Consider the following 7,500-nt stretch of genomic DNA (forward strand, 5'->3'; position numbering starts at 1 on the left):
TAGGCTTTCATGGAGGGGATCTTTGTTCTCTCTGTATCTGGCTCCATCCATTGTCTAATCTTTTCTACCCATTCCGTCCTCTCTGTTACTTAAGAAACTGGAAATATGACACGAAACTATCGGCAGTATGTAAGAAAGCTAAATGTCCAAGAAACTAATAACGCTAAGAAAATAGACTTGGAAGCAACAGATAAAACCTAGTTAAAGGGATACAGGATATAACTGTTTACTGAATTAAGGTACTGTTTACCTATTTAGAGGAGATCATATGCAAATCCAAAGAAAATAGTTACTTGATGTTTGCTGAGAAAATTCAAAAAAAAATGACTGAGGCAATCGTGTGATCTCTTTAGTTTCATCTTATCCTTTGGCAAATAAACACGTTATGTGAATGTGTATATGAGATGAATACAAACATAAGTAAGATTACATTTCCTTTAAAACTAATGTCAAAATGCAGTTTCCTCATGTCCAATAAACCTAGAAGTAAGGCAAGAATTTGGAAATGACGAACACTATTTATCATGAAATATGCATTCTCTGCTCTTCTACAGATCATGTTGATATGATCTGCTGGTTCGAATATCACTGAAAGGCAGTCGAGAGAGAGACTCGAGGAGTTCCGCGAAGAAAAGAAATTCACAAACATTTTACAAAGATAATGAGAGCATCGTATAAGTGCGTATTTATCGTGGAGGGTCACGAGAACTTCAAGTATGGTTGTTTGCAGTTGATGGAGATTCCTGAGATGTTTACAGAAAGAGCTTTATGAACAATTCAGAAAGATAGAGTTGAAACATCGTAGATTTGTATTATCATTTATTATTTATTTATTTATTTATTTATTTATTCATTTATTACAACACCTGACAGCCGTATACACAAACTTTTTCTAATGCTGACATTTTAAAAAAAAGTTCTTGAACTTGGGTTTCAAAGTACCTATAATAGATATTCTCTAAGCATTTCAAGAACCATTCCCTATCACTGGAAATTGCATAAATTTGACAAAAGTAAATGTGACTTGGCTTAACGTGTGCCATACTCAAGCAACGTAATGTGTCCTAATTAAGCCATACATTATAAAACCATAGACACAGACGTGATTTTATGCAAGGCGCTGCTTACCCACATCTTCTTGAACGAATTTTTTGTAATCCAGTGTTAATTGCGGCGAGAAGGTGAGAAGCCCACATTAATGATTAAATGATAAATACTAAATCATTCTGACGGTAAATTTAAACACATTAACCGTCAGAAAGCTTCATGCCGACAAAGCCGCAACTTACCCGATATATCTCACAGCGAACCAGAATGAGAGAAAACAAACTTATTCTAGTAGATCAGATATTCAGTCATAATAAAAACAAATAATTCTGACAATCAATAAAGTACTCATCTCAGCGCATATTATGGGCTACAGTTTAGATATCATTTTAAAGACGCTACAACAGGGATTCATACGAAGGAATAACAACTAACTCGCCCACATTCGTTTTATTATAATCTCATCGGACACGAACTGGACAGCCCGTCAAGATTATACTAAAGTGTGGTAAAGTAACGGTTGTGGCCTAAGTTTTCCCTTTGATATGAAGAGAGAGAGAGAGAGAGAGAGAGAGAGAGAGAGAGAGAGAGAGAGAGAGAGAGAGAGAGATTTCATTTCTGAGGAAGCGTCAGTCTCCAAGGAATAGATCGATACCCTTCTAGTTTCGCCTTACGAAAACACAGGATGAAGAGAGAGAGAGCTATATTTCATGTTTGCATTATCGCTTGATCACGACTTCACTGAAGTTATTTAAAGAAATCCAGTTCTTCAAGCAGCCACCAGGGAGCGAGACAGGTATCGGAATAAGATAATGAAGGATGGAGTTAAATGAAGCGTTGCATAAGGAAACAAGAGGGAAAGGGAAAAATCAACTGAAAGGGTCAGAACGAAAGAGAAATGATTCAAAGGTTAATGAGGCAAGAATGGAAGAGGAAGGGAAACTAACACGATCTCTGTTCAGGTGGTAATCGCCAACGCACGACGACGACAGATAACGACTATTTATTTAATCAAGGAACGAATTTTTATTTTTATTTGCTGAAATTAGAGAAAATCAATAGAATGCAAAGGGGAAAGATTAACGTTGTTGTCTTATCATGTTTTTCTCCGTCTTCAGTTTGTGTCTCTTTTCCCATAAAACTAAATATGGGTCTTCCTTTTCTCATGTCTTGCAATTCCTTGTCATTTATTTATAATTTACCTGCACGCTATCCTGTCTCCTTTCAGTTATTTAACTGCTTATAAAGTAACTTTTAAGATTAGTAAACATCTCAGAATAAAGATACATCTTCAGTTTTCGCACAATTCGAAATTTTCAGGTTATATATTTATGAAACCTCTCAGTTCCATCAATGAATACAATCAACGTTCTTTAAATTAATCGTGAATTTGTCACGGTACTTTCATCTGTCCGCATATCTCCTCCTCCGTTCTGATGCAGCGTCATTCTTTGTTTTCTTGGGATTCAGCTGAACCGAATCCCAACGCTAGATTTGACAGTGAAATGTCACTGGTCGCATGAAAGGTCACATCTTGATTAATGTAGGTTGTCCTCTTGCAACACTGAAGAATGCTGGATTTGAAGACACAAGTTTGATATAATAATTGTTGCATAAAACATGGTATACTGATATATTTGTGTTCAAGAAATTACGATTTTTTTTCCTTTTTCTTATAGAAAGTGAGTTAGTAATTGAATTCCTTTTTTTTTTTTTTTTTTTTTTTTTTTTTAGGTCAGCAACTATCGATCTATCGATCCTCGAAACATTTACTAGTACCTAGTGTTAAAAGATTCCATCTGTATACTTTCCATAAAAATTGGGCCAGAGTTTCTTCGGCGCAATCGAGTTTTCTAAACAGCGTATAATGCTGTATGAAATTCTCAGCCACAGCCCGGTATACGCCTGGGTTATTGGCACCTATAGCGTACCAGGTACAGGACTATCTTTAACTTCAACCTTAAATACAATAAAAAACTACTGAGGATAGACGACTGCAATTTGGTAGGTTTAATGATTGGAGGTGGGTAATCGACATACCAAATTGCAGTCCTCTACCATCGGTAGTTTTTAAGATCTGAGGGCGGACAGGAAAAGTGCGGATTGGCAGACAAATAATCATCTCAATAGTTTTCTTTTTACAGAGACATAAAAAACCACCAATTGAATGTATTTACACGTCCCTCACAATACTACTTTATTAGCTATGAATGATAAAAAAGGGTAATTAAATGTACACATGGTGTGATGTCTCAATTGTCTTAGTTCGGCTGATTTAAAAGACTTATGAGAAGCCGACTTTATGTTTTTGCTCCAATGATACTTCAGGGATTCACAAGGAAACAATTATGTTGCTTAAACTTGTCAGATTTTGCCTGTCTGTCTGTCTGTCTCTGCCTTGAGACCCACAAGCAGGTATTTCTCAGGATAATGGGGATAGAATAGTTTTAAAAATATTAGTATCTGAGGAAACCATTTCAAATTAATGCTCGCTGACATAGCCTTTAATGTGTTTTCTTTTTACTATACTCTTAGCGTATCTTTACTTTGGTAAAGAATGATCCTTTCCTTGAAATATTAGATTGTTATTACACAGAACAATAAGACATAACGGCGTCATGAATCAAATAATTAAACGTAAATAAAAAAAAAGTGATTAGCAATGTGAAGCGAGTGAATCGCAGAGGCTGAACAGTATGAACAACTGTCATCGTATCAGCAAAGAAGTCCCTACCCCCTGTTCTTTGTATTATTCGCCCTCATCAGCCTTTGATGATACAGAAGTAGAAATCTAAACACATGATGTTGTAGGAACTTGTGCATTCTCTCGAAAACGTTAAAACGAGAGAAAAACAAATGAGGATGTAGTCTCTTCGAAGGGCAACAGGTATTTCAGAAGATAGATGTACGTTTTCCATCCTTATAAGGAGTCAGTGCCGTCAGTCCACCTCATGTGGTGCACGTAGGCATTAGTGAAGGTTGTCTGCAGCGTCCCAATGTCTGCTATTGAGATGTCTTTCTCTGTCAGTCCGCACTTTTCCTGTCCGCCCTCACATCCTGAAAACTGCTGAGGCTAGAGGGCTGCAAATTGGTATGTTGATCATCCACCCTCCAATCACTAAACGTAGCAAATTGCAGACCTCAACGTCAGTGGTTTTGGTTTTATTTAAGGTTAAAAGTGAGTGACGATCGTGCGTCTGACAACGATAAATGACAGGTTACCACCGGGCTGCGGCTGAAGGTTTCATAGCTCGCGGCACATATAGCATGAATACGCTGTGCAGAAAACTGGATCGTGCCGAAAATTTTTCACATTGTTCAGGTTTTTAATTTAGCTCCATTCCCACTTCCTTTCTTCCCCAGTTTGTTGTCCAACCTCTTCAACTGAGTTCCTGAAAGTGAAATGCCCCCCAGATTTTCATAAAGCAAAAATCATAATGCTTTTCCATCCCGCTTAAAAAAGCAAATATAAAAAATATATAAAAACACTAAGTAAAATATCAGTGACTTTGCAAGCAAGATACTCAGGTTAATTCCATCCGTTTTTGCCCGCGAAGCTGATTCTTCAATGGGTGCAAAAGGCAAAGCCGTTCGTCTCAATTATGGCGTCCCTTTATGCTAAAGCCGCATTAATTTGTCATGTTCAGTTGTAAATATTGATGCTATGCTCGCTTATGAACAGTGGCGTCTCTATAATAAATTGCCTTTTCGCTGTCTGTCAGTGAAGATCACGCCGGTAAACTTATTTGTGTTAATTATGCTAATTAAGTCATATTATGTATTCGAATGTAAAGAAAATGGCTCTGTTTATGAAGTGAATCCGACCTCCAGTTTACTCGGGGTATGTGCTAAAATCTATGTCAAATAGTGCGCTGTTTTTTCACCAACGATAATTAAAATGAATACTGTAATCTTTATTAGAAATAATTATTCTGAACTGTTTTATCATGCAAAAAATTATTTATATTTTACATTTTTTATTCTGAAATGAATAATAAATATCCTATCCTAAAATTCCTGTATCTTTAAGTCAACGCAAAATACCCTTTTCAGACATTTTTGGGCTTTTCCACATTGCTTTCCAACCCCAACCCACCACTGCTTGTCTTTTTCATAGATTGACATTAGACGGGCGTGTGAGTGACAGTGAATCACAATCCATTTCAGTTGCAAGTAACATTTGAATTAAATATCCATTAGTTACAGGACAGCGAAAACGCATCCAAACAAATGTATGATCGTAATATCTGCAATGAAGTCATTACGTTGTAAGGACAAGGCAGCGATGACAATGACTTTTATTGACTCTGCTGGTCATTCTTTGTCTCTCTGCAAGATTAAAGTTATCACTCCTGTTTCCCATGCTTGAGTGAGCTGAGCTCCGTCTGCACAATGTTTCAAGGTCTTGTGTATTGGAATCATATGAATCTCTCCATTTATTGCCTGTTTTTCTTCCCCAGAAACAAATGAATGAGGCGGTGCAAGATTGGTTCTGTCTTTATGGGATCCGGACCGTGACCCTGCTCAGAGACTTTTGTGATATTTGATAAGGTTGGCGATCGGACGACACTTATTAGTCCCCCAAGCTGATTTAGAATGTGTTTGCCTAGGAATTAAGTCTCTTTTCCAATTGAAATACAGTAACATTTATCAAAAGTGTTTGCAGAAATTTTACTGCCATGCATGTGTTAGTGTCTATGCAGGTAGCATGAAAAGTAGTTCATTTTATAGTGTAAGATATAGTAGTCCATAATTATGCAACTGTATTCATTATATACTTATCTAAAATAATCCCAAGCATCGCAAAGGGCACTGAATTCTCATGACTTAATGTGATCACGCCTCCATATGGGAAATGTTGTCGAAGAGTTCCTCTCATAAATCGCACTCTTCGTTGTTGCAGTTTTACGAAAAACAAGGAGGATGATTATAGAGAGAGAGAGAGAGAGAGAGAGAGAGGAGAGAGAGAGAGAGAGAGAGAAATTTGTGTGTATGAAATTATTTTTTTTTACACCTACTATTCCATAAGATTATTAGGCCATAGAATGTCTCTCGCTTTTACTAATGGAATTTTCGTGTTTACAAAAGTTACGGAGTCAAGAAGAACCGATCTTGAAATGAGAAAATATAAATACGAAGGATTTTTCTTACTTTCATCACTGAGGTAGCAACAGAACTAGTGATTTTATGGTCATTTTCACGTTGTTTCTTTGCTCTCAGAAAAAGAAAGTGGTGAGAGGACGAAGAAATTAAATATGATAGATCTATTATTTAGAAACATTCTGCTCACGTATTTTCATTCACAAACAATCAGACGACAAAAAAAATGAGAAATCTAAGAAAATTGTGATACGTGTTGCAACAGCCCTAATGTTTTCTGCATTTCACAAACTTCCCCGAGTTAATCTTCTGGGATGAATTCGAACTCTGGTAAAACGGAAATCAGATTTCCAGTTAGATTTGAAGTTATATTTTTTCTCCCTGCTTCCTCTCTCCTTTTCTTTCTCTCTTTCCTTCTTCCTGCTTTCTCGCCCTCCTTTACTTCCTCCTGATTTCTTGTGTCGACTGATAAAAGCTGGTGTTGCATATGGGCGCGTAAACAGAGTAATGTATATTATATATTTCTATATTTGTAGTGAATGTACTTCCATTCCAGTACGATTTCCATGTACACCAGATCTTTTATCACTAAAATCTGGTGTGATAAATGGTACCATGTCTTTATCTTACATTAACATTCATACTCTCACACACCTAAGAATATTTATACATACATAACACATACATATATAAATATATATAGATATATATATATTATATATATATATATATATATATATCAATAGAGGGATCCACAGTAATATCCTTGTTTATCTGGATATAATATGTTTATAGAGCTTAAAGCTTTCGTCCATCCTCCTTGGACTTGATCACTAAGCAAATCTTAGTCCACAGGAGGATGGACGAAAGCTTTTAAGCTTTGTATAAACATATTATATCTAGATAAACAAGGATATTACTGTGGGATCCCTCTATTGATTTCTTAGAAGCACGATACAGTGTTTTTATATTGCGTATATATATATATATATATATATATATATATATATATATATATATATATATATATATATATATATATATATATATATATACAGAGAGAAAGAGAGAGAGAGAGAGAGAGAGAGAGAGAGAGATGCAACTGTGTTCCCCAATTATTACGTCATACGATGTAGCAATATCCTCGCCATAGGATTCCAAAGGGTAGAGAATCACGTGTCAGTAAAAGATTTTCCCTGGCTTAGTAACTGCTTTAATTTGGTCTTCATTGCCCATTCATTTATTGCTCCTCTTCTTTCCAAAAATGATAAAACATATTTAAAAAAAAATTATGAAAACTTCAATGGAAGCTTCCCTAACGATTGATCGCTTAGTTGAATGTAAAGGGGGCTT

Source organism: Macrobrachium nipponense, chromosome 2 (assembly GCF_015104395.2).
Source record: "Macrobrachium nipponense isolate FS-2020 chromosome 2, ASM1510439v2, whole genome shotgun sequence".
NCBI classification, from domain to species: Eukaryota; Metazoa; Arthropoda; class Malacostraca; order Decapoda; family Palaemonidae; genus Macrobrachium; species Macrobrachium nipponense.